The 27,828-nt window shown below is 42.9% G+C and overlaps 1 long non-coding RNA gene across 1 annotated transcript; it reads left to right on the top strand.

Annotated features, from left to right (window-relative positions):
• On the top strand, nucleotides 1–27,614 carry LOC141107596 (uncharacterized). The gene is made up of 2 exons (XR_012235972.1): nucleotides 1–330; nucleotides 26,714–27,614. It is a non-coding gene; the product is annotated as an uncharacterized lncRNA (long non-coding RNA).
• The last annotated feature ends 214 nt before the right edge of the window (nucleotides 27,615–27,828 follow it).

Genomic DNA, 27,828 nt, shown 5'->3' with positions numbered 1-27,828 from the left:
TAACTACACATTCAGTTCAAATATATGTGCTTGACCTGTTTTTCCTGCCAAAGAACATGTAATAGTCTTCTGTGATTCACGCACCAAACAGCTTAGTTAAGTCAATGAGCTAAATTTACCTAAGCAATTCGGCTTGGCCACCATCAGACTGGGTAATTAAGGAGAGACAGAACTCTGATGCCACATTCTGCTGTCCTCCTGTCAGCATGTTCAAACTGTTGACTGACAGCGCTGGGCAAAGCAATAGAGTTTTACTTGGCTCAGAGTAATGGCCACCCCTATCTCAGCTGTGCAGAGCATTACAGAAGGCTGATATCAACTCAAATTCAGGTCTGTATGATAGTTTTATGTAAAAATCAATTAACCTATTTCTCATTAATATATTACTGCATTAGATGATGTATTTTTGTCTGCCTGAAGTTTATCATTAATATACAGTTTGTCTTAGTGACCGAAAGTCATACATGATGAAATGTCCCCAAAAATAACCCACAAGCTATGAAAAAACAATTCACTTTTATATAGCTTATTCTGTACAGTCTGAGTGCAATATACTTATTTGCAAGCTCATTTTGGAATAATGATCTGCTGCTGTTTTGCAGAGGGATACAACATGTAAGCTCTTCCCTCCGCACAGCAGCTTTGCTTCAATTAATGGGTTTAATTGAATTTTACAGTTCATCATTTTGGCATTTCCGCATGTTAAGCAGTTAAATTTTTATACCATGCTCTACTAGTGAGAACACAAAGTGCTGCAGCACAAGATTCCTGCCAACAATTTGGGTGATATGTCCACCCACTGTCTCAATGCATAGCCTTACACAGTGCAGTGAAACTACTGTTGTATAACAAAATAATTATACACTTTATCTGTGAAAATCTATATATTACAAAAGAGAAGAGCATTTTCTGTTTCCCCTCAGAAACACTGGAGTGTTGTTGTAGCTATTCAACTTTACATCCACAGCCACTTAAGCCTCATACACACGATCGGATTTTCCACAGACAAAACCTCAGACTTTTGTCCAAAGGCGTGTGCCAGGAACTTGTCTTGCATACAAACGGCAGGGAATTGTTGGCCAACAAACACAAAAGTAGTGACGTAATATGTGGTTTTTCAGTTCTTTAGCGCCTCCCTTTGGGCTTCTTTTGCTAATTTTGTGTTAGTAGAAGTTTGGTGAGTGTTGATTTGAGCTTTTCATTTCACGCTTTTCATTTCGCGCTTTTCAGTTTGTGCTTTTCATTTCGTGCTTTTCAGTTCCTTTCTGAATGGCCATTCGTCAACCAGACATGTTGCGGAATCAGAGGAGATAACGTGTTATTTATTATTGGCCTTGGAGTTATTGCTTTGACCCAAGTCCAGTCCAGGAACAGGAGGAGGAGGATTTCTTGGACCAAAATTTGGTTGCTTTATTAATCGTGACCAATTATATCATATGCCTTTGCTGTGGGAGCTCCAGGAGAATAATCCAGATGATTTTCGGAATTATCTCCGGATGACGGACCCCTGCTTTCACCAACTCTTGGCATTGGTGACCCCCTATATTAAGAAGCAGGACACATGCATGAGGCTTTTATTTTATTTTTTGGTTGAATAATGATTTGATTTGGTATACTTTCTATATTTTTGGATGCATGGAAAGCACTTTTTGGTTAAGTTCTATTGGCAGATAGCATGTCTAATTTTATTTTATTTTTTAATGCACAATAAAAAAAAATTGTTTAGAATAATACTTGGCTATGTTTTTTACTTCAAATGACAGTTTTGGAGTAGGCAGTTACATTTAAAAAAAATACAATGTAAAACTGACAAGGGACACCAACATAGTTGTATCTTTGATCTTAAAAACTACAGGATAATGGTGTTGTGGTAACTTGCCCCCCCCCCCCCCCCCAAAAAAAAAAGCATTATAATATTATTTTTGATATCACTAGAGAATGAAAGCCTTTTAAAATACGTTTGCCATAACTCCATTAGTATCACCAGCAGCTTCATTATTATCCCATTAAAAAAAGAAGAAGAGAATTGTGCGCTGCATTTCGAGATTTCATAATTTGCCACGTCACGAATGTTAATTCTCCATTACGAGCGCTAGTTTACAAGACCGACCACTTCCAGCTCGTCCTTGCTTCTGAGCATGTGTGTTTGTACTTTTGTCCGACGGACTTGTGTGCACACACTCAGAAAATCCGACAACAGACATTTGTCCGCGGAAAATTTTAAAGCCTGCCATCCAACATTTGTCCGCGAAAAATCCGACAACAATTGTCCAATGGAGCGTACAAACAGTCGGATCTTCTGCCAACAGCCTGTCATCACACATTTCCCATGGGAAAATCCAATAGTGTGTACAGGGCTTTAAAGACAAAGTGGTTGTAAAGGTGCAAGGTTTTTTACCTCCATGCATTCTCCAGGAACTCGCAATCCTGATTGGCTTTTGGCAGCATTGGGAGACATTGGCTCCCACTTCTGTCAATCACAATTCTGTCAATCTGTCAATTGAGCCAATCAGGAGATGGAGAGGGTGGAGCCAACCCACGGCTCCGTGTGTGAATGGACACACAGAGCCACGGGTCAGGAGCGTGCCTGCTTGGGTGCCCCCACAGGAAGCTGATTTCTGTAGGGGCACCTGGCAGGAAGGAGGAGTCAGCAGTCCCTGGCTTGGGACCCGAAAAAAGGAGGAAATCATTGCACAGAACAGGTAAGTATAACATGTTTGTTATTTAACAAAAAAAACAGACTTTATTGTCGCTTTAAAGCAGTATTAAAGCCAGAAGCGAAACAAATTAAGGGCTGGTTCACACTACAATTTCTACATTCTGAATGCCTTCTGCATGCATGTATTTGACACATTTTTTTCTGCATTTCAGTGCATTTTTAATGCATTCTTGTGCATTTTCCCCTCTTTTTTCTGCATCTCAATTCAGGACATTCCGATGCATTTTTTATGTGTTTTGCGTTTGTCCCAGATGCGTTCCATGCAGCATGTTCTACCTTTGTTGACTGCACTGGAACACACTGCTCTGGTATGAACTAGGGCAATTGGAATACATGGAAAACATTGTGCATGTGTTTTTTGATACAGAATAAATATTGGGCTGCATCTGGTGTGAACCAGCCCTTGTTATATATGAGCTTAACAATACTTAGATGTGATGGCTACATTTGTTTTCTTTTTAAGGCTTTCTTTCCTTTATTTTCACCTGATATTAAGGCCAATAAGTCTTTTGTTTTACAACTTCCTTTAACAGATTAAGCTGCCCAGACAAAGTAGCAATTAGTGGGTTGAGGCGAACCATTTACCACTGACAAGGGGTGCTTACAATCATCAACTTTTATTTATATAAAATCTTTACCCAAAAGAAAAAAAAAAGTTGCCTTAACTTTTTATAAAGTGTTATGCAGGGTATACACGGGGATTCAACCCACTGGTTGAATGATAAAACCTCACAGATCCCTGTATACAATGTGGAGGCAGGAATCTCTCCCGTAGTGTTATTGTATTCTGACAGCGGAGGCTGCCACTCCCCCCAGAATACACAGATCAGCGCTGCAGCCATTGGCAGCAAGTGCTGATCGAAGGATGCTATTCCAGAATGGTGTTGTTAGACCAGCTTCTGTTGAACAGACTGTGCATGACACACAGTGAAATATGTCTGGTTCACACTGTGTACACCAGTTTCTAAGCTGGAGTTCAGCTTCAATTTTTCTGTGTATCTAATATCTAAATCTTCTAGTCCATCTTTCACTCCGCTACCCCCAGATTAATAATGCTGCTGTCCAAAAAGTGCCCCCTGTGCCCCTTCTTCCAGAGTGGAGGCATTCTAACACAGAAGGTGTGTTACTGGCCAGATCACCAAGTAAAAAAAATGGAAAAAAGCCTAAAAAAGAAAACCACATTTAAGGATTGGTAAGCTGCGGTATATCACTGGAGCGTTGAGCTGTGGAGGGCCGTCTCAGCTGCTCGCTATCAGTCCAGGCACCTGACGGATCCAGACTCCCAGAGTCAGGATGACGCGATGCCTGGACTGAAATCGGTGACATCAGCAGAGAGAGGACTTCAGACCGCCCTCTGCTGAAAACGGGTCACAGGAGTGCAAAGCGAATTGCATTCCTTCGACCCTTAGGAGAAGTCCAGCCAAACAAGCTCAGGCTGGACTTCTCCTTTAAACTTGTATATTTATGCAGTTTTCTTTTGAAGAGTATCATTGTATATTATGGAACCTGAGATTCCCAACCAGCTGACTTGGTAAAAGCTTTCATGGTTATTATCAAAAAACAGGCAAAGCGAAAACAGCTTGTCTTTTGCATGGAAAAACAAATAAAAATAGTCCATCAGTTTCTGGTAAATACAAATAAAAACTCGGCTTACCGCCCATAAACTTGTTCCTTAACAGGGTTTTTGAAAGTTCTTCCCTGCCTCAGGGGTTCCAAAGAGTAAACTATTTCTAGGTGTCCGGCCAGTCCACACTACTCACTCAACTGTGTGCTGCTCTACCCCACCTCACAGACACATTCTGGCCGTTTTCTTTCCTCTTCTGGACCCCCCTGCAGATGGGTTAACCGTTATTAGGACAAAAGTCTCTGTAATCAGGTTTAGGAGTTTCTATTCCACCCAAAGTCTCTCTCTGAGCCTTCAAATTCTGGGTCCCAAATGAGGACTTACTAATCCTGGGAGAACTGTAAATCATTTTTCTCCTCTGCAATTGGAGCTCCTCCAAAGGATGAAGATTAAGAAAGGTTATGCACAGTGAGACATCTTCAAAGTGTTACTAAACCAAGGACCCTGCATTCACTATATCTGGTCTCCCGCAGTTCACAGAACATGGAACTGCAATTATTTTAGTAAATATAAACTGCTAAATACCTTTTCTCATCAGCAGTTAGAGCAATCTTGTGACTTCTATGGGTGTCTGGTTAAAGCTTGTAGGAGTTTTCATTCTCCCACGATTGTGCTATGAAAATGCAGGACCCCTGACCCTCTGTCTGGACAGTGCTGATTGGTCCTGTGCTAATCCCAGTCATGCACCCTTCCAAGAAAAGAGAAACTCTCTAGGAATACACACCAAACTGAGCATGTGCAGCCTGTCCCCTCGCTCTGTAAATATCAGGAGATATATTGGAGTCAGTGGAAGAAGGAGACGATCAGAGGAGACAGGATTGAACAGCCTTTTTACACAATGCAGAGGATTAACCCCTTAGGTTCCACAGTGAGTATAACAAGCATGTTTTACTGCATATACAGACTGACTTTACTGTTGTGGGTTTAGTAACTCTTTAAGTGTTTCCTGTAACCGAATGCCGACTAGCCGCCGTTATACGGTAGCAGGTCGGCTCTCGTGCGCAAATCACTGTAGCTGTATGGTGGCTCGCGCAGGCTGCAGGTCGGGCGAACTCGATGTCGCCGGCAGCCCGCCATCGCCTAGTACAGAGGCAGAATGGGGATCTGCCTTTGTATACAAAGGCGGATCCCCATTCTGACAGGAGACATGACAGAACAGTGATCTCTGCCATGTCCCTGCCAGCCCATCCCCCTACAGTTAGAACACACCTAGGGAACACATTTAACCCCTTGATCGCCCCCTAGTGTCAACCCCTTCCCTGCCAGTGTCATTTTTACATTGAGCAGTGCATTATTATAGCACTGATCAATGTAATAATGTCACTGGTCTCCAAAAAGTGTCATTTGGGGTCAGATTTGTCCGCCGCAATGTCGCAGATTGCTGCCATTACTAGTAAGAACAATAAAAAAAAAACTCCCTAAATCTATCCCATAGTTTGTAGACGTGATACGTTTTTTGCAAACCAATTAATATATGCCTCTTGAGATTTTCATTTTACCAAAAATATGTAGAAGAATATATATTGGCCTAAACTGATAAAAACATTTTTTTTTTTAAATATATATTTTTTTTGGATATGTATTATAGCAGAAAGTACAAAAACATTTTTTTTCAAAATTGTCGCTCTTTTTTGGTTTATAGCGCAAAAAATAAAAACTGCAGAGGAGATCAAATACCACCAAATAAAAGCTCTATTTGTGGGAAAAAAAGGACATCAATTTTGTTTGGGTACAACATCGCACGACTGCGCAATTGTCAGTAAAAGTGACGCATTGCCGTATCGCAAAAAATGGCCTGGTCATTAAGAGGGCAAATCCTTCCGTGACTGAAGTGGTTAAACCAAATAACAATTACAATAAAACTTCTGTGTTTAGATGACAATACACTATCATGAAATTCCCTCCAAAAAATAACCCTTTCACGCCTAAGCCTATTTCTGAGATTTGGTGTTTACAAGTTAAAATCCATATTTTTTGCTAGAAAATTACTTAGAACCCCCCAAACATTATATATATATATATATATATATATATATATATATATATATATATTTTTTTTTAGCAGAGACGCTAGAGAATAAAATGGCGATTGATGCAATATTTTATGTCAACGGTATTTGTGCAGCGGTGTTTTAAACTCAACTTTTTGGGAAAAGGAACACTTTCATGAATTAAAAAAAAACTAAACAGTAAAGTTAGCCCAATTTTTTTGTATAATGTGAAAGATGATGTTACACCGAGTAAATAGATACCAAACATGTCACGCTTTATAATTGCACGCACTCGTGGAATGGCAACAAACTACGGTACCTAAAAATCTCCATAGGCGAAGCTTTTAATTTTTTTTTCCAGGTTAGAGTTACAGAGGAGAGCTAGTGCTAGAATTATTGCTCTCGCTCTGATGATCGCGGCGATACCTACATGTGTGATTTGAACACCGTTTACATATGCGGGCGCGACTTCCGTATGTGTTTTCTTTCCTGCGCCAGCCCGTGGGGACGGGGGTGCTTTTAAAAAAAAAAAAAATTCTTATTTATTTTATTTATTTTTATATCATTAAATTGTGTTTTTTAAAAAATAATAATTTGATCACTTTTATTGCTGTTACAAGGAATGTAAATATCCCTTGTGACAGTAATAGGTAATGACAGGTACTCTTTATGGAGGGATCAGGGGTCTAAAAGACCTCCAATCCCTCCTTTGCACTTCAAAGTATTCAGATCACCGAAAACGGCGATTCTGAATACTGTATATTTTTTTTAATCCGGCGCCATTGGCACCCGAGTAAACAGGACGTCACTTCCGTGTTTACATTCAGGAGACTGGAACCAAGCCATTTCCGGGTTCATGCCAGTCTCTTTCTAGCCACCGGAAGTGGCGGATCAAGGATGGGGTCTCCCGGTGGGACGGGAGGCTCGGTCAGAGCGGAGGGGGGGGATGTCCCCTCCCGCTCCTCCAGGATAACAATCGAGCGGCTTTTAGCAGCATCGGTTGTTATCCCTGGATAGCCGATTGCCCACTCTAAAAAACGGTACCAGGATGATGCCTGCAGCTGCGGGCATCTTCTCGGTATAACCCCCGAAAGCCAAGGCCGCATATCTGCATACGCTCGGCGGGAAGGGATAATAATAAGCTGCTACCATAAAACATATAATCGCATAAAAACAATAAAGCAAAAAAGTCCTTCACTCTCTGGCAGCACTCAGTTAGTTGATGGAAAAAAACAAGAGAATAGCAGTTCGACTCAGTGTCAGTTGGTAGATAATAGAGTGGCCTTTATACAAAGAAAAAGTGCCTCCAAAAAGTAATGACAGCATCCACTTCTACATATTCACTCTCTTCACCTCAGTGTAAATGGTATCCACTGCTCCCCACAAGACACCACACTCACCAGACATCGTTGCCTCTCATTTTACTGATCGGCATAGCTTGCATAAACTGCATAGGCTTTTCCTCTCTATGTATATCTTCCAGTCCAGAGAACTCGGAGCCGGGCCAGAGAACTGACATCACTTCCAGTTCACATATAGCCATGCCCTGATGCATTTCATCGTTACGACTTCCTCTGAGGGTGTCAGAGGAAAGGACACTCTATATACTACCAGCTGACACTGCTACTCTCTCTTAAGCCAATCACACACAATCGGATTTTCCAATGGGAAATCTGTGATGTCAGGCTGTTGGCGGAAAATCCGACCGCATGTATGCTCCATCGGATAATTGTTTATGAAATTTTTGAGTATTGCCTCACATAACAACTAACTAGCAATAATTAATAAAGTACCATCATCCAAATTAATATAGAGAAACAGGACAAGAAAGGTCTATAAGGCAGTTGCTGTGGCTGACCATGAATATATACCCATCAAGTAGGTTGTACTGGACTATCTCGGTACTGATACACAAGTTCTTAATATAAAAATATAATTTTAATACATATAAAAATATACAAGAAACGAGAAATCAAATTCAACCACAGATAACGACTAACGTGTTCACCCGAAAGATGACTGTTGATGTGGGATATAGACAAATTGATCCTCTACTAGTTTCGCGGATTGAAGCTTCTTCAGGAGGAACTGTCTATAAAACAGAAAATACAATAAAATATACAGTAATTACAACATTGGACATAATTATACAGCAAACATTTTAGTCAAGAGATCTGCTCACCCGGAAGATCACACACCGATACGTAACCAGCAGTGGCGGGATTATAAGGGTCGCAACAGTCGCAGGTGCAACTGGGCCCTGTAGTTCTCCGCCACTTCAGGGGGCCCACCGGCCGCCTGCCCACCACTTCAGGGGCCCACCTGACTGTCCGGGGTGTGTGTCAGTCTCACTGTCGGGTTCATGTCGTGGGGAGGAGGGTTTTCACCCGCTACGCCGAGGGGAGAGACAGTGAGAGAGAAGCGCTGAGTTTGTGGGCTCCGCCCCGCCTATCCAGAAACAGAGAGACTGTAAGGGAGGCGGGGCGTACACTGAAAAAACTCAGCAGACCAATCCAGTGAAGGCGGGGGAGGAGCTCTCCCCTCTGCGACTGTGCAGTGTGTGGAGTACCTACTTGAGGACCTGAGGCAAGCAAGGGATTCATGGAGGAGGCACGCCATGACGTGAAGGATAATCTCTGAGGAGGGGGAATCGATCGATTGATTGGCGGTAAGTCACCATTTTGCACTGCAATCGATCGATCCCAACCTCCACCACCTCTGCGGCTCTGCCTCTTACTGATCCCATCCCCCCACCACCACTGATCTCATCCCTATCCCCCCACCCCCCATCACCTCTACAACAGAGGTGATGGGGGTGGGGGGATAGGGATGAGATCAGTGGTGGTGGGGGGATGGGATCAGTAAGAGGTCCCCCTCCAGTACCACCACCACCCCCCCTCCAGTACCACCCCCCCTCCAGTACAACCACCCCCCCCCAGTACCACCCCCCCTCCAGTAGCACCACCCCCACCAATACCACCACCACCCCGCCTCCAGTACCACCCCCCCTCCAGTACCAGTACCATCCCCCTCCAGTACCACCCCCCTCCAATACCACCCCCCTCCAGTACCAGTACCACCCCTCTCCAGTACCACCACCACCCCCCTCCAGTATAGTATCAAAATCATGCTTTTCGGGGGGGGGCCTTCATGATTTCTTGCACCGGGGGCCCTGAGGCTTCTAGTTATGCCACTGGTAACCAGGCTGCTAAGAGAATTCCCCCCGCGGCGGACAAGGAGGATTGTACAAGGCCACTTCTAATCAAAGATAGATATAATGGTAGTAAATAAGACAACCAAATACAATTGATTTATAGGGCCTGTAGGGGATTAGGGAACACCAAGTGATGCACAGTATGGTGATACAATTGGGATAGAACCACGTGAGGGTAGGAAGGGTTAGGGAAGGGGAGAGATTGAATGGGAGGGAGAGGGGGGACGGAGGTTGGGTGGGGGGGAAGGAAGGAGGGGAAGGGAGAGAAGGGGGGTAGGGATTGGGGGAGTGGGGGAGGGTTGGGGGGGAGAAGGAAACTAATGTCCACCAGATTGTACAGAAGGATTGAATGGGCATAAAACTCACCAGCAAATATTACAAGGGTAACACATTGCCAGGGGTGGTAGTGAACAAGGCTGAACGGAGGAGGCACTCAGGAAGGGGCACAGACAAAAAGTAGCAAGGAAGATGTAATTCCTATAACAGGCAATGCCGATGGCTATCCAGCCAGGAGGCACTGTAAAGTAATGGAACCTGTGAGGAAAGTAACCAGACTGTCAGGTAGACAGTGCAATTGAGGACAATAAAAGGCTGTACATAGAGGAGGCTGGATCTTACCTGGGACTCCACACCGACCAGCAAACCACCCCTGGATCAGGACCGTACCGCACACCCAGCAGTGTCTGACGTCACTGGGCCAGTTTCCCCGTACTGCGCAGGTACGCAACCCCAGTTATACGGTTATTAAGAAGTTATACGGTTATTAAGAAGTCATCAAAACAATATTTCCGCCTTTATCTGATTGTTTAATAATGATATCCGAGCATTTTTGTAAGGATTTAGGTGCTCTGACTTGGCCATTATTTAGATTTGATGGACTATCCTGCCAGTGTTGTTGTTTGAGATCTCTAATGGTGGCCTGAAAAAAAGGCCCATATGGCTGGGCAGGTCATGAGGTCTGGGAACGTACTCAGAAGGGTTTAGCTGGACGTGCTTGTAAAGGGACTGAGTTGGAGGCCTGGGATAGCGTGGGGGAAGTGGGGGCAGATGGGGGGGAGGGAATCAGCCATGGTCAGCCACAGCAACTGTCCTTATAGACCCGTCTTGTCCTGCTTCTCTATATCGGACAATTGTTGTCGGATTTTCTGCGGACAAATGTTGGATGGCAGGTTTTAAGATTTTCTACGGACAAATATCTGTTGTCGGATTTTCCAAGCGTGTGTACACAAGTCCATCAGACAAAAGTACAAAGTACAAACACTCATGCTCGGAAGCAAGGACAAGCCGGAAGCGGTTGGTCTTAATTAACATTCGTGACGTGGCAAATTATGAAATCTCGAGATGCAGTGCACATTCTCTTCTTCTTTAATGGGATAATAATGAAGCTGCTTTGCTGGTGATACTGATGGTATTATTGCAAACAAATTTTTAGAGGCTTTTTTTTTCTAGTGATATCAACAATAATATTATTATGATTTTTTTTTTTTTATTTGATCAAGTTACCACAACACCATTATCCCGTAGTTTTTAAGATCAAAGATACAACTATGTTAGTGTCCCTTGTCGATTTTACATTGTATTTTTTAAAATGTAACTGCCTACTCCCAAACTGTCATTTGAAGTAAAACACATAGCCAAGTATTATTCTGTACAATTTTTTTATTGTGCATTAAAAAAAGAAAACAAATAAAATTAGACATGCTATCTGCCAATAAAACTTAACCAAAAAGTGCATTCTATGCATCCAAAAGTATATAAAATATACCAAATCAAATCATTATTCAACCAAAAAAATAATGTCAAAGCAATAATTTCAAGGCCAATAATAAATAAAACGTTATCTCCTCCGATTCCACAACATGGCTTGTTGACGAACGGCCGTCCAGAAACGAACTGAAAAGCGCAAAATTAAAAGTGCGAAATAAAAAGTGCAAAAAGAAAAGCGCAAAAAGAAAAGTGCAAAATGAAAAGTGCAAAATGAAAAGCGCGTATCAACACTCACCAAACTTCTACTAACAAAAAAATTAGCAGAAGGAGCCCAAAGGGTGGCGCTAAAGAGCTGAAAAACTCACTACGTCACTACGTTCATATTTATTGGCGAACAATTCCTTGCCGTTTGCATGCAAGACAAGTTTGGGCCAATGCCCTTTGGACAAAAGTCCACGGTTTTGTTGGCCAACAATCCGATCGTGTGTATGAGGCTTTATTTTTTCCGTCAACTAATTGAGTGCTGCCTGAGAGTGAAAGACTTTTTCTCTTTTTTTCTCTTTAAGTGTAATGCCCCGTACACACGGTCGGATTTTCCGATGGAAAATGTCCGATCGGAGCGTGTTGTCGGAAATTCCGACCGTGTGTGGGCTCCATCGGATATTTTCCATCGGATTTTCCGACACACAAAGTTGGAGAGCAGGAGATAAAATTTTCCGACAACAAAATCCGTTGTCGAAAATTCCGATCGTGTGTACACAAATCCGACGGACAAAGTGCCACGCATGCTCAGAATAAATAAAGAGATGAAAGCTATTGGCCACGTGCCCCGTTTATAGTCCCGACGTACATGTTTTACGTCACCGCGTTTAAAACGATCGGATTTTCCGACAACTTTGTGTGACCGTGTGTATGCAAGACAAGTTTGAGCCAACATCCGTCGGAAAAAATCCATGGATTTTGTTGTCGGAATGTCCGAACAAAGTCCGACCGTGTGTACGGGACATTAGAGTGCTTAAAGCTTGCCATACACTAATAGATTTTCAAAATTCATCCAAAAATTCTCAGTACTTTCAATTAGAACAATGTACAGTAAATTTTGTGGTCTTCTTGCTGAGAGCCATTTTGTTCCCTGTGTCAGCTTTCAGATGAAAAGTATGAAAGACTAATTAAGAGTCACATGGCCGTGGAGATGCCTCAGCAGGGAGCCATTATGTTATTTTATTATGTATGCTCAGGCTCCATCTGTCACCGACATCCCAACACAGACTGAAATGTCAGCCAAGTTATAATCTCTGAGTTGCTGTAGCATCCATGTAAAAATATTCTAGTTCTCAAGGAGTGGAGAGAGCCTGGTGGTGGTTAGAGCCAAGTAACCGAAAAGGAGAAACTTCATAATCACAAGGAAACCACCCCACCTATCACTCGTGGGAGGGAGAGATGAATTGGTCTTGCCAAACGTCTGTTTTACAAGGCAATCCTGCTGTAATTAGTGTGCATTCTGTTACATGTAGCAATTAGCACCATACAAAGCATCGTGTGATCTCTGCTATCCCCTCTACAACTTGATTTATAATAATTTAACTGAAAGAAAATTGACCGGACAGAATGACACAAGTTTATGGGAGTACAAGCATGAAAGAAAAGATTTACTCACTGGGCAGAATCTGCATGAGCATGATAAAGTTGAATGTATATGAAGCAATCATGGAGGTTCCCAATATATTTTTCCTGATTGTTAAAGAGGAACTGCAGTCTGCTCACATAATTTGTAATAAAAACATCTTTGCCATTGTGAAACTTCACTCCGACCACTTTGCATATTATTTTATATATACTGTGATTCTGTACTTGCCAAAAATATATGGTCATTTTTTTACTTCTACAGACCTTCAACCCTGCACCTACTCACCACTGAGCCAGGGAGATTGTTTACTCCCACTGTCCACAGCCTGACCCCATAAAGATTAAAGCTGTCCATAGATGGATCACAATTTGGCCGGTTTTGCAGGGACCACACAAATTTTGATCCATGTATGGCTGCCCTTGCTCAACAGAAGTCGATTTAATGATCGAATGGGCTTGTTGAAATTTTTTTTCTCAGTCGAGATTACAGCCAGTGGGCTGCAGCTGATGATCATTATATCCTGACAGCGGAGAATCCTGCTGTCAGAATGCAATGGGGTTGATTTACTAAAACTGTAGAGTGCATAATCTTGTGCAGCTCTGCATGGTAGCCAATCAGTTTCTAACTTCAGCTTGTTCATTTAAAGTATAATTAAAGGCAAAACTTTTTTTTGTTAGTTTTGGATAGAGTGGTGAGGAATTAACCTGTCAGTTATTATTACTGTCTGTGCTCCTGCTAAAGAGATTCATCCTCTCTATTTGTCCTGTCAACCGCTATTATTGAAAGTAAAAGTAAAAGAAAATCCCCAAATTTGGGTTGTCCCCAGAAAAGTAATAGAGGGGAAATCTTCCAATGGGGACCCTGGTTCTGGTGACCTGGGGGTCCCCAAGGAATTTCCTTAATTTGCAGGGATTTCCTCAAGATCCTGTTTGGCTATGGGACAGTGAGGGGAAATCTATGCAATGGGACACAGATGGCGAAAAAATATCTGACAGGGGTTATAAAACTCTCCAAAAAAAAAAAGTTTTGCCTATAGTTCTACTTTAAGCTTTGACAAAAAAACCTGGAAGCTGATTGTTTTTTATGCAGAGCTGCACCAGATTTTGCACTTTCCAGTTTTAGTAAATCAACCCCAATGTCTCAGCGGGGAGGAGTCCTCTATCCATCTTGACTGTGTCGAGGAATCTGTTCATTTTTAGGGGAAAAAAAAAGACCATCTAAGGCCAGCTGAAAGGACAATAAACTGAATAAACTGACTCTTTGCTTCGAAAGTTTGAGGACCCACACACTAAGTGATTGTGGTCTTTGCTTTGCAACAACATGGTCCTGAGATTAGATCCCACCAGGCTAACTACATTGATTTTACATGTTCTATCTGTATTTGTAAGGATATTCTGTAGGTGCTCCAGTTTCCATTATCAATCGAAAAACATTCTCATTTTTTTCCACCCTACGCTGTGTGTGAATAATTTGTGTTTGTTGTACAGTCCCGTAGAACTTTAAAAAGTGATTAATAATGAATGATTATCTAAATAAATGTTATATGATTTGGATTTCATCAAACAATTACTTAATTGGAATTTTTGGAGGGTAAAAAATGCAATAATATCAGCTACAGGAGAAAGGGCAGAAGGAAGTCATATCTAGATTCATCTTAAATGTGTCTTTCTGGGAATATCTGATGCTGAGGTCACTATTCTCTCTAAAGCCTCATACAGACGGTACAATTGTTGGCCAAGTGAGCGTCTGATTTTTGACAAAAGGGCGTGTGCCAGGATCTTGTCTTGCATACTAATGGTACACAATTGTCGTGCCACAAACATGTGTTTGGTGAGCATTGATTCCGAGCATGCGTGTTTGTACTTTCGACTTTTGTGTGACGAATTTGTGTACTGACCACACGAAAATCTGACGTCAAGCCGCTGTCCGCCAAAAATTTACTAGCCTGTCATCCAACATTTGTTGGCCGAAAATTGGACAACAGTTGTCAAAAGGAGCGTACTAACGGTAAGATTTTAGGACAACAGTCTGTCAACAGACAATCCCCTGCCAACAATCGTACCGTGTGTACGAGGCTTTAAGGCAGTGGTTCTCAACCTCAGGCCTCAAATACCCCTAACGGGCCATGTTTTCAGTTTTTTTTTTACTTTTCACAGCTGCTTTAAATCAATATCAGTGACATGGTATTGATAAGAGCTATTTTATCGAAGGGAAGTTCCCAAAACATTGCCCGTTGGGGTACTTGAGGACTGAGGTTGAGAACCACTGCGTTAAGAGACCTTTACTTTGCCCTTTGGAACCGTATGAGCTTTTCACTTTGAAGATGACGTTTAGATCAAAAATTCCACAGAAAGGGTCTCTTTTCTGAAAATAAACTGGGGTTATGCTCAGCTAGGTTGTGACCTTTCCTGCATTATGGTCTTTTTTTATTAGCTACATAGGCATAAGTCCTACTTGTACTGGCCAGGTGGAAACCCTAGTGTTCCATTTAGATCCAATTATGTTAAGGTTTTCCAACATAGAACAGTTAAATTGTATAAAGCCAAAATTTATTTTTTTCAGTATGCTTGCAACATGTTTCATTTTATATAATTTTCTTTAGAAAATCATTTTTTTTTCATCTGCACTTCCTGTTGCAGGCTGACAAAGCTATGCCACTGCCTCACAATGATCCCCAGGTAGGAAGAAACTTTGCAACAGATTACCGAAAAACTATTCGATAAAAGCCCCATTTCAGCCTGTAGCCTGCCCCATTTATCCCCCCACCCCCACCCTAAATGAATCACTGCTATTCAAAAAACCTACCTAATTGCCCTATTGCCATAGCCTTGAAATGTTCCTTTGCTGAGTTGTCTCTCTTCTTCTACAGGAGGCGGGGTTCATTCTTGGTTCTTTACAGCCTGTGTAACATAGAAAATTCCTAATGGCTGTCAAACAGTGGGATCCTATCAGCATCCAAAAAAAAATCCCAGTGGTAATGTCTGCAAAATGCAACCACTGCGGACATATTTGCAGTGCTGGATTACCAATCCCCCACACCTGGAGCAAGGGATTTATGGCCTACTATTAAAATGTATGTGCCACAGCACTTTTTTTTAAGTACATCTGCACTTACAGTTTCCTCCCACTCACACTGCAAAGTCCCACATCCAAGTTGCTATTAACTGAAATATTGGTTTGGATTGTTTATTTTGTACTACAACATTGTATAGTGACAGGCAGAGCAGAACTCCAGGTAAACAGCATAGTACATGGTTGAAATACAAATACGTGTACTGTTACCTGCCAAAACATTTAGTAATTTTGGCCAGCCATTCATTTGATAGACACACCTCTTCTCAGTAAGATCACTCTACTGCCACGTACACACGATCGGAATTTAGGACAACAAATGTTTGATTGGAGCTTGTTGTCAGAAATTCCGACCGTGTGTATGCTCCATTGGACATTTGCTGTTAGAATTTCCGACAACAAATGTTTGAGAGCTGGTTGTCAAATTTTCCGACAACAAAATTTGTTGTCGGAAATTCTGAGCATGTGTAGACAATTCCAACGCACAAAATTCCACGCATGCTCTGAATCAAGTACAAGACGGAAGCGCTCGGTCTGGTAAAACTAGCGTTCGTAATGGAGATAGCACATTCGTCACTCTGCAAATTTTGTAATCTTTTAATGCAGCGCATTCTCTTCTTCTTTATAATGCTAGAATAATGAAGTTGTTTTGCTGCTGATATTCACACAGAGTTCTGACAAACTGATTTCTTTATTATTTCTCCTGATCTCCTGAATAATCTTTATTTTTTTTTTATAGTGATTTACTTTTTTTATCAAGATCTCTTGTTTTTTTTTTTTTCTTTGTTTTTTTTTTCTAGTGATCTCCATAATATTTGTTGTTGTTTTGTGTGTTTAACAACAACATTTTATTTTAGAAATGTACCTGCCTACTCACAAACAAACTGTCCTTTTTGAAGTAAAACACATAGCCAAGTATTTGTAAAAAAAAAAATAGACATTTATTAGGGGTTCTTCTCCTGGCTGAGACTTTCCTGTGTATGAAAATGGGATATAGTTTTAGTTTTTTGGTCATCAATCACACACAATTTAGAGCTCATGACTGTTGCAAATTGAAAGAAAAGCCCGGAGCAGCAGCATGGAATGCATATGTGCAGGGCGTACATGACAGTGGTAGCAGTGAAGCGAATAGAAGAGATGGGTGGTACTATGGGGGGGGGAGGGATTAGATGGGGGGTTTAAAGGGAGATCCCGCCTTGGGAGGGATCAGCAGAGCGTGAAGGAAAGTTCCCAGGTCAGCAGCATGTCGGACGTGGAACGCTTGATGGCCCAGCTACGGGAAGAAGCAGAGTTGCGGGGTGCAGCATGGCTCCAGGAAACTATCGGGTCGGCTTTACAGAGCACGGAGACTGAGGCAAGTGGGGGCAGCAGGAGTGGCACACATACGCGCCGGTCACGGCCGCCTGAGACATTCTCCCCGGACCATCAGACAGCAGCACAGAGGCAGTCGCGTAGTCACATGACGGGACCCCCAGCGGGCCCACCAGCCAAACGAGCGATGGGAGGAGACAGTAGGAGCCCGGTGAGGACCCCCACTAGACAGAGCAGGCGGCAGGAAGGAGCGAGAGCCGCGGCGCCTACTAGAAGAGGAGATGTGGAGAGCGCGAGCCCCGCCCCCAGGATCACGTCAGGGGACACCGGCATCTTGTACAAGGAGAGATCATGGAGGGGTCCCCGGGCCTTCTAATGCTTCGGCAGGGGATAGGAGGAGGAGCGATCGTGGACGGCCTATGTTGGCATCAGGGAGAGCGGAAGCCTGCAGGACTGAGATATCCCACACCGGTCCTGGGAAGGCAGTCCAAAAGTCAGCAAGCGGGTTCGCTGCGCGAAGGTGGGGACGGATGTCTACAGCTTCAGTGGCAGCCATGGTGCCCAGGCCTGGCGGGCCTTCATCGGAAGAGGAAGCTGGTCAGAGTTTGCCTGCAGAATTGTCCGGGTCGGAAGAGGAGGTGGCCGCCCTTTCCAGGAGAACAGCTGCAGGGGAGAACAGAAGGTCAGCTGATGGGACAACGCCTGTGCAGCCCGATAAGTCTCCTTTACTTTTAACTAATTTGGGTCTGAATAGTGGTGTGGGGTCAGGGGGTGCGTCAGTGGTTACGGTCACCAGTGCAGGTGTAGCTGATGCAGCCGAGGGGGCTTCGGGTTTGTTGGGTTTTTTGGCGGGCATAAAGGAGCTTGTGCAGAAGTTTGAAACTACTGGAAGGTCTGCTGCGGGCCCGGCGTCTGCTTGGGTACCACCAGCAGGAGGTACCGGGGAAGTCGGTATGGCATGGGGAGGTGCAGCGGTGCCAGCAGTTACGGCCGCCGTCACTTTGCCCACTTCGGAGGTGACAGTAAGTGGTCTTACACAGGGCATGGATAAGGCAGCAGTGTCAGGGGAGGCCGCTGGAAGGCAGGACATAACCAGGCTGGATGATGCAGCAAAATGTGAGCTTTATGTTTGCTATGAAGGGCCGTTAGGAGCTCACCTGAAGCAGGAGGTTCGTGAAAAACTGTGGAAGGGTGATTACGTGGAAATTTTTTTCGCTACTGCCATTGGAAAAGTTCAATCTTGATAGGGTAAAACCAGACGATTCGAAGAAGGAAGATGAGGAGAAGAGGAGGTACCGGTTAATCCCGCGGACACTTGCTAACTGGTTGCAGGCGTTTGCAATTATGGCGAGTGTAATTGGGGAGAAGCACCCCGAACACTGTTCAGCGCTTTTTTGCTATGAGGATGTGATCGGGGAGGCATATAGAGTGTATGGTGGTACGGCGTGGCTGAGGTACGATGAACAGTTCCGTCAATGGAGAGCTGTACGTCCGGCGCTGCGTTGGGACCACAAGGACATCAGCTTGTTGATGCGTTTGATGACGACTGCGAGGGCACCTAACCAGATTTTTCAGGGGGGGGGCGGTGGACCTTCGGTCCAGGGACATCCAGCTGGAAACAAAAAAGGGATTTGTTGGCAATACAACACAGGGACCTGCAAGTATGGCGCTACATGTAAGTACAAGCACGAGTGTTCAGGGTGCGGTGGATCTCATCCAGCGTCCAGATATTTTAAACAAGGAAAGGGCTGTCCTGTGGAGGCTGGAAACAAAAGGGAGGACCCCAGTGATGGTGGAAAGGATGCGGCCGTTTCTCGGTAGGTATCCGGACAAAAATGCAGCACACTTATTAGAGGAAGGTTTCTCGGCAGGTTTTAGGATCCCATGTGCATTAACGGTTATTCCCCCAGTGTCTCCCAATTTACGGTCCGCACTGCAACATCCGGTCCGGAGGTGGTTTCAGAGAAACTAAAAAAGGAGGTTGCATTGGGGAGAATGGGTGGTCCTTTTCCAGCGGCGCCATTTGCCGATTTGGTTGTATCACCGCTGGGGGTGGTGCCAAAGAAGGAGCCCAACAAATTTAGGCTCATTTACCACTTGTCCTTCCCGAAAGGGGAGTCAGTGAATGATGCCATAGATCAGGAGGCATGCTCAGTGACTTATACATCATTCGATGCACAGTGGGGTGGGTGCATTGTTACGGGAAAGGTGCCTTGCTTGCAAAGGCAGATGTGGAATCCGCTTTTCGGCTACTGCCAGTTCACACGGACAGTTTCCGGTTGCTGGGGTGTCATTGGAACAATGAATTTTATGTTGACCAATGCCTACCAATGGGTTGCTCAATATCTTGTGCGATATTTGAGCAATTCAGCTCTTTTGTGGAATGGATGGTACGGGATGTGTCGGGTGTGAATTCCATAATTCATTACCTGGACAATTTCCTGTGCATAGGCCTGGCTTCTTCCAGAATCTGTGCTGTGCTTCTGGCTACATTGGAGCACATTGCGGACAGATTCGGCATTCCGTTGGCTGCTGACAAGACAGAGGGACCTTGCACGGTCATTACGTTCTTAGGCATTGTCCTGGATTCGGATGCAATGGAATGCAGGTTGCCGGAAGATAAGTTAGAGGATTTAAAAAAGGAATTGCAGGGTTGATTGGATTGCGCAAGGTGCTGCTGCGAGTGTTGCAATCGGTGTTGGGCAAGCTGAATTTTGTGTGCCGCATCTTACCGATGGGGAGGGTGTTCAGTCGTAGGCTGGCGGCCAGCACGAGTGGAATCAAGTCACCAAGACATTTCGTGCGATTAGTCAAAACACACAGGGAGGATTTGAGGGTATGGCATACCTTTTTGGAATCATTTAACGGAAGAGCAATTTGGATGTCAGGACCAGTCAGCAATTTTGACTTGGAACTATTCACTGATGCAGCAGGGTCCATAGGTTTTGGGGCATTTTTTCAAGGACAGTGGAGCACAGGTCCTTGGCCACAATCATGGGTAGAGGCAGGATTCACAAAGAATCTAGTGCTGCTGGAATTGTTTCCTGTGGTCCTAGCGGTGGAACTGTGGGGAGCGTCGTTCAGGGATCTGAAGGTGCATTTCCATGGGGACAATATAGGTGTGGTACAGGTGATAAATAGAATTACGCCGTCATCTCCGCCGGTTATTAGGTTGCTGCAGCATTTAGTTTTGCAATGTTTGCAACTGAATGTTTTCATTCATGCTGTCCACTCACCAGGCGTGGAAAATGTTATAGCTGATGCGTTATCTCGCTTCCAGTGGGACAGGTTCCGAGAGTTGGCGCCGGATGCGGAGCAACAGGGGGTACCTTGTCCCGAGTGGTTGTGGGGGATAGCATTGGTCTTGTCGCTGGATGGATAAAGAAGTCGGTAAGTGGGGCTACATGGTCGGCATACACGAATGTATGGCGGGAGTGGATGGAGTTTGTACATGGGGTGTGTGAGGAGCCGACTGGACAGGAAGTGCGGCTAATTTTGCTGTACTATATTGCCAGAAAAATGGAAGAGGGTGTGTCCGCGTAAGTTGTAAATACAAAGTTAGCAGGGATGGCTTTCCTATTCAAGTTACAAGGGCAACCCGATTTCACAAAAGATTTCTGGGTTCGGCAGGCGTTAAAGGGTTATCGGAGGTCGGTGGTCAGGCAGGACTCCAGGAGACCAGTAACCTTTGAGATAATGCTGGGTATTGTAGCACAGTTGGGGGATGTGTCCTCATCGGCATATAAAGTTATTTTGCTCAAAGCTTTTTTGTTAGCGTTTTTTGGGGCGTTTAGGATAGGAGAATTGGTTAGTCCTTCAAAGAAAGTGCAAGGGGGTCTGGGGTGTCAAGAGGTGACGTGTGGAGATGAGGGGTTAACATTGTTCTTACGGAGGTCTAAGACGGAGCAAGTGGGTAAAGGTAGGCTGGTACAGGTGTATCCAGTTACGGGATCGCCTCTGTGCCCGATAAGGGCAGTTAGGGAATTTTTGATGGTTAGTCCAGTGGTTCAGGGCACCTTTTTGGTGCATTTAGATGGAAACCTTTTATCTAGATTTCAGTTTGTGGCAGTTTTTAAGAAATGCCTATGGGGGTTGGAGGATAAGGAATTTTCGTCCCATTCGTTTAGGATAGGGGCCGCTACAGAGGGATGGATGTGGAGGCAGTGAAACGGATTGGGCGGTGGGAATCTAGCAGGCTCCAATCGTATGTTTGGCCCCATCTAGTGGTAGGGTTGTAGTGGAGAAGTGAGGTTGTTGTTGCGGTTTTAAATAACAGTGGTTATAGTATGGTGTTTTTTTTTTTTGTTTTCTTCTAATTTCAGGTAGAAGGGATGGGACTGGTCTGGATAATGGGCCATTCCTACGTGTGTTGGGGGGCACGGAGGGGGGACGTTCGATATGAGGGCAGGCAGTTGGGTTTTGATAGGCGGGAGGCATGTATCAAGTGGTTGGGGATACCAGGTATGTTGTGGGTTTCGGAAGTGAACGTTTTGCGCAACGAGACAGGCCGCCTCACGTCCTAGTCCTGCACACAGGTGGCAATGATTTGGGAATCAGATCTATGGTGGACATCACGAGAGACATCAAGTTTGATGTGTGGCATTTAATGCAGGTATTCCCCAAGATGGTCATTGTCTGGTCAGACATCGTGGCTCGGACGTCATGGAGAATGGCCAGGTCGGTGGAGGGTGTTAACAGGGCCAGGAAGAAAATAAATAGGGAGGTGAGCAAGTTTGTGGTGCGTAATGGGGGGTTGGCGATCATGCACCTGGAAATGGAGTTTGAGACCTGGAGGTATTTAAGGACTGATGGGGTGCATTTGAATGAAGTGGGCATAGATTTGTGGGCTTTAGGCCTACAAGATGGAATTCAGCGAGCACTTTGGGTGTGGAGGGGCACCCAGGAGTAAGGGATTACTCTTGGGGTGCTGTGGCGGGCGTTGGTCTGTGCAAGGGAAGGAAGATGTGGGATCTATCGTTCGTATGGGTCCTAATGGTGGTTCCCGGTTAACGGAGGTTAGCCAGGAAGTGATAATGGGGGCACTGCGGTCATTGGTAGTCTCTGAGCCAGCCTGTCGGCTTGAGGCCTATTTAATACATTTGATAAGGGACTGCAGTGTAATATTGTTATGGCCAGAGATGATTACTAAGTTATTGCTCAGACCAACGCTCGATAGATTTATGGGGTTGTATAACAGATGTTTTTTCTTGTTTTTGCTGATATGTTTTATGTTAATTTGAAAATATATATTTTTTTTTAAATAAAGTAGGCTGCTACGGCCTTTTGTTACTCCAATTTGGGTGTGTTCTTAATTATTAGGAGTAGTAGTATAAGGTTTGGTTAGGTAATGATATGGTAAGCACATCTGTTATCCAACAGTCATGTTACCAACAGTCATGTTACCATGCGAACGGGAGCCGCCACTAACGGCATATCGCCGTTAGCAGCAGCATGCTCAGGGCGCCTGCACGCCGCTGTCTACAGCACATGCTCCGTAGACAGTGGTGCCTGTCTTTTTGCAAATATCTCCTTGTAATGGAAATTTGTAAGTTCTGTATATAATTGTATTGTATTTTGTATGTATCGCACACTGCCCTCACTGTGCACACGGCACTAATAATGTTTTCAGTACATGTTTACATTCTTTTGAGTCCTGATTAGAATAAGCCTGCCTATGTAACGCCCCTTGTTACGATAAACCTACAATTGTAATATTAATGTGATACCTACATAATCATGTGCATAAAAACCTTCAATTGCGTCATAATAAAGCAGAACAGTAATTTGGAAAGATGCTGAGCGTATCTTTTGTGTCTGTTCCCTACTGCAGTAGTTATTATTAATTTGGAACCACTAATCAATATGAGGATAGGAGTTGCCTATCATCAATTTAACCGAGTTAGCATGGCGAGCTTTGCCTTAGGAGGGGATTCCAGGTGACCCTGAGTATCCGAAACGAGGAGCTTGAGACGATCCGGGAATTTCTGATAATCAGCCGGCTGAGGTAAGCCTTTTGCTTACATTTGAGTTATCAGACTTCCTTGATCGGTAAGGCATTTTCGGGACAAAGGGTACCTATTTTACTCCCCTTAATCGAACTGTATTGATTGGTGGTTATATGTTATGTTGTCCCTGTCTATTGTCCATCAGAGTGTTATAAATAAGAAAGGGAAGAATGGTACCGTTCACAGGTATATGTAGTACATCTGCTAGATAAAGTAGTTTAGAGGCAAGAGGATATAGGCACAAGTAGAGAAGAGAGAAGACTGGCCAGTCATTATGGGCATTGAATTAAATAAGGGAATGAAGGGTAAGAGACCCTCAAAAATGCCCAGCGCAAGAGGAGCGCTACATATGAACCAAAGGTGCGGTTCCGCCTGTACTGAGCCCCTAGATTAATGGTTAGAGTGGACAGGGATCCACATTGGGTAACTGGGTTACCAAAGTCCACAGGGACCAAGAATCATGCAGAGTAAACAGCTAGAGAAACAGCTATCTATGTGAGCAGGATGGATCAAGGGTGACAATAACACTAGACAGAAAGGGACATTTTCATGTTAAGTTGTGGGATGAATTTGGGGTCAGGCACTACTAGTAAAGTCAAAACAGAGAAATTAGAGTTTAAACAGAATACTTTATATGTTGTCAGAGAGGGAAGATGGGATAAGCACTCTGGCTGCCCGTCTGATCATAGAAGCTAGATATAAAAGATATCTGAACAAAATAAGGAAAGTAGAATTTAGACAGGAAAATATTAATGAGAGTTAAAAGAAAGTGAGAGAATGATATGCATGTGTTGTGCACAAATGGGAAAAATGTAAGCGATTTTAGAGAGATATTGGTGTATGTGTGTGCGATTGCTGGGACCTTTAGTTCTATCCCTTGTGTGTGTCATGTATACAGATGTGACCCCCTCCTTTGTGCTCTCCTGAAAGAATGTCCCTGAGAGGTTAGTGATAAGCTGGAAGGACACCATGCCAATTCCAGTTTTTTAGACAAAACATGTGCCGGGTTAACGAATCTAATGGTAAACAATGTGATCACAATTATTTTGAATCTGTTTTCCAAACATGGTAAAATGAAGGTTACATTTAACCGTGTATTACACAAATTGAATATCCTTTGATAGTGGAAACAGTGCATTTAAAAAAGTAAAATTAAGTAATAATGAGTATTAATTTCTAATATGAGTTTAACAATTTTATTAATAATATAGATATATTGAAACTGGTTTAGACAACCTTTGGTTGGAAATGAAATTCAGGTTAATGGGGAAATTTGTAATGAATGAGTTTAGTTTAGATTAAGATAACAATTTCGTAATTTTACATTTATACAATAAGCCCTTATTGAGAGAAAAAAAAGATTAAGATGAGGTTGTTATTTTGAATAAAGCTGCCATAATATTTAACAAAGCCAAGATGGATGGAATACATAAGAAGTTCTTCTACAAAAATGAAATTTTAAGGTTTTTGATGATAACTTGATGTGCAGTCCATGATGTGAGAGTAATATTAAATAAAATTTAAATATAACAGACCCATCACATCAAATCCACACACCCTGTTAGGATAGATGCCACCTGCAGCCAGTTGTTTTATAGTTTTTGATGCTTTCTGGTCCATCATACAGATTGTTGATCCTTTTGTTTTATTCATTTTTATTTTTGAAATCCAAAGCAGAATGTGTGGATTGTGAAATGATGTGCCCCTTTTTCTTGTAAGTACAGTGGTATAAGCAGAAGAATATTTTGGATTTATGGGCATCTCTGCATGACCGCAGGGTATTGTCATCATTTATTATAATATTGCCAGGAAGAAGTTGTCTTTTGAAACATGAAACTGGAGTTCTTACACAAACAGTGTGATAGAACACAAGCCATTGTAATATATTTATGCAAGCTGGGCCCAGTAATTAAGGGTTCATCCTGATATATCAGAGCTGTAGCTTTTATGCAAAGGTGCTATTAGACAAAGTTAGATATTGTTTTGGTCAAACATTTAATTTTTAATGGTCCGACATTCTGTGCAGCAAATATACAGCTAACTAAATGTTTGTCTACTGAAAGGTTTAAAATATGAGTTTGTTTATGTACAAATCTAACAATGAAAAATGCGTACATTTGAATCCAGCCACCTTATTGCCTCTATTGGAGGAGGCTGGAGACAAAGGAAGACACATGTGTTAAATTGATGGTGTAGGAATCAGCTGCTGTGAGCCCCGTGCGGGACACACTCCCTGAAGACCCAGATATTACATTTTTTGTAGATTTGAGTATGCAGTTTATCACCCAGAAGGATACTCTGTATTCAAAGTCATTGGATCCTTTTTCCCCAGCTCAAGAAGCAGAGCTCCATGTTTAGCAAAGCCTGTGAGCTATAAAAAGAGTGTATATTTATATAGATAGTCGAGATATAGAGAGCTTTTGGTTCCATTTAAAGGGCCAGAAGTTTGTTTTTACTTCGGCAGGTAAACCAACCAAGCATGCCAAGTTAATTTGATTGGCTGTTTTCAGCCTTCCAGGTTCTTGCTGAGGTAGCCATATTAACTTTCACACATGGAAGCAGACCAGGTGACTAAGGATGCTGCATTTACGGCCCCGGATACTTGATGGGTCTGTGCAACTCACAGATTCCACCCTAATTCTGGCCCAGTATAGCTGGGATTAATAATTCAACTTTAAGGACCCCAGATCGAGAAGAACAAATGGTCCACAGGGGGCAACTTCTTATGAAACAGGACTTTGGAAAAGGTGATAATTTATGTCTGCCAGCCACTCTTTTCCCTCCAGCTTGACACATGGACCGTGTCATCAGTCACAAGAAGTTATGGCTGCCTTAGTAAATGAGCGTGGGATAGAGCCAGGGTTCTCCACAGTTGTTTTTATAACATACCACTTCTTGTTTTACCTGTTACCAAAGGTGTTACCAAAAGCTGAACATCCCTCCCAGAGATTACAAAAAAGATATATCCAGATGCCCAAGTTAGGATCTTACGAGTATGCATTTTGTCTGTATGGACATGTTTTTTGGATGTCCAGTGGCAAATGCTACTGCAAAGGCCACAGTAAAAAGTGTTATCAGAAGTAGTTTGTAAGTACAGAGTGCCAGAAAGTACAGAGAGTAACAGAGGAAATCATTTTTTATAGGAGAGTCCTTACTAGAAGTTTTGAGGTTTTATTTTTACACCCCTTACTGTCTACAATGTAGCGGACAAAGTAGAGTAAGAAACTAGAAAACTTTTGCCTGAATGTTTTCTTATATTTTATGAAGCCCCTAAGGGGGATGTTGGACTCTCTCCCTATGGGATTTGCGTTGGGAGTGTGTTACTCACTTGCTTATATTTTGTCTCAGCAGCTGAAGTCCTCCATTCGGATCTCACAGAGAATGTTGCTGATCTTTTAAGGTTTTTTGACAAACTCATTTATGTGTTTTCTCCCCAATTCCAGATCCTAAAAGTTTGGAAGGATCTAAAACTAAAACCAGGTGACTTGTGGATTGTTAAGAGACATTTATATATAAGGAAAAGTTTGGAGACTCAATACAGCATCTATTTCATGTACAGTTTTTGCAAAACATGAAGAAAAAGTCGCCTGGATCCACACCAGACACTGCAAAAATGACTAAATTAAAGAAATCTCTGAGTTTGATTTGTTTCCCTCTTGTGATCACAGTCTAGGGTATTTTTTTGATTCAATTACTTTAATTGTACGGGATATATATATATATATTTGAAAAGTAGTTTAGCCATGTTGAAGTCATATTTTGTCTTTTGTACGTCTTCCATTTTATGTAGAATTGTCTGTGTTTACATATGCTGATAAGTCAGCATGCCAACAATTCAGCTAGAAGGCCATTCTGGCCACAGGAGTGTACAGCCAGTACTCTGTAAATATATCTTATCAATCATTTGTTTTTCACAATGAAAAGTCATTTGGTAATGAAAAAGTTGCTCAGCTATTATTTTCTCCACAATGGAGTTTTTGCCTCTTTGGCCAGGACTACCTCCACCTAAGCGTGTGGAGGTTCCAGGTTAAAGGTGATAGCAGGTATGGTTAGTGATCAAAATATTGATCAAAAGAGGGGAGACTGTAATGGAAATTTGTAAGTTCTGTATATAATTGTATTGTATTTTGTATGTATCGCACACTGCCCTCACTGTGCACACGGCACTAATAATGTTTTCAGTACATGTTTACATTCTTTTGAGTCCTGATTAGAATAAGCCTGCCTATGTAACGCCCCTTGTTACTATAAACCTACAATTGTAATATTAATGTGATACCTACGTAATCATGTGCATAAAAACCTTCAATTGCGTCATAATAAAGCAGAACAGTAATTTGGAAAGATGCTGAGCGTATCTTTTGTGTCTGTTCCCTACTGCAGTAGTTATTATTAATTTGGAACCACTAATCAATATGAGGATAGGAGTTGCCTATCATCAATTTAACCGAGTCACTCCTAAACCGTTTAGGTTTAAGAGATATTTCTTGGACCTACAGGTAAGCCTTAATCTAGGCTTACCTGTAGGTCAAAGTGGTCTGTAAGGGTTTACAACCAC

Source organism: Aquarana catesbeiana, linkage group LG01, assembly GCF_042186555.1.
Source record: "Aquarana catesbeiana isolate 2022-GZ linkage group LG01, ASM4218655v1, whole genome shotgun sequence".
Classification (NCBI taxonomy): Eukaryota; Metazoa; Chordata; class Amphibia; order Anura; family Ranidae; genus Aquarana; species Aquarana catesbeiana.
The sequence above is the reverse complement of the archived record's forward strand: the minus strand, read 5'-3'. Positions and strand labels throughout refer to the sequence as shown.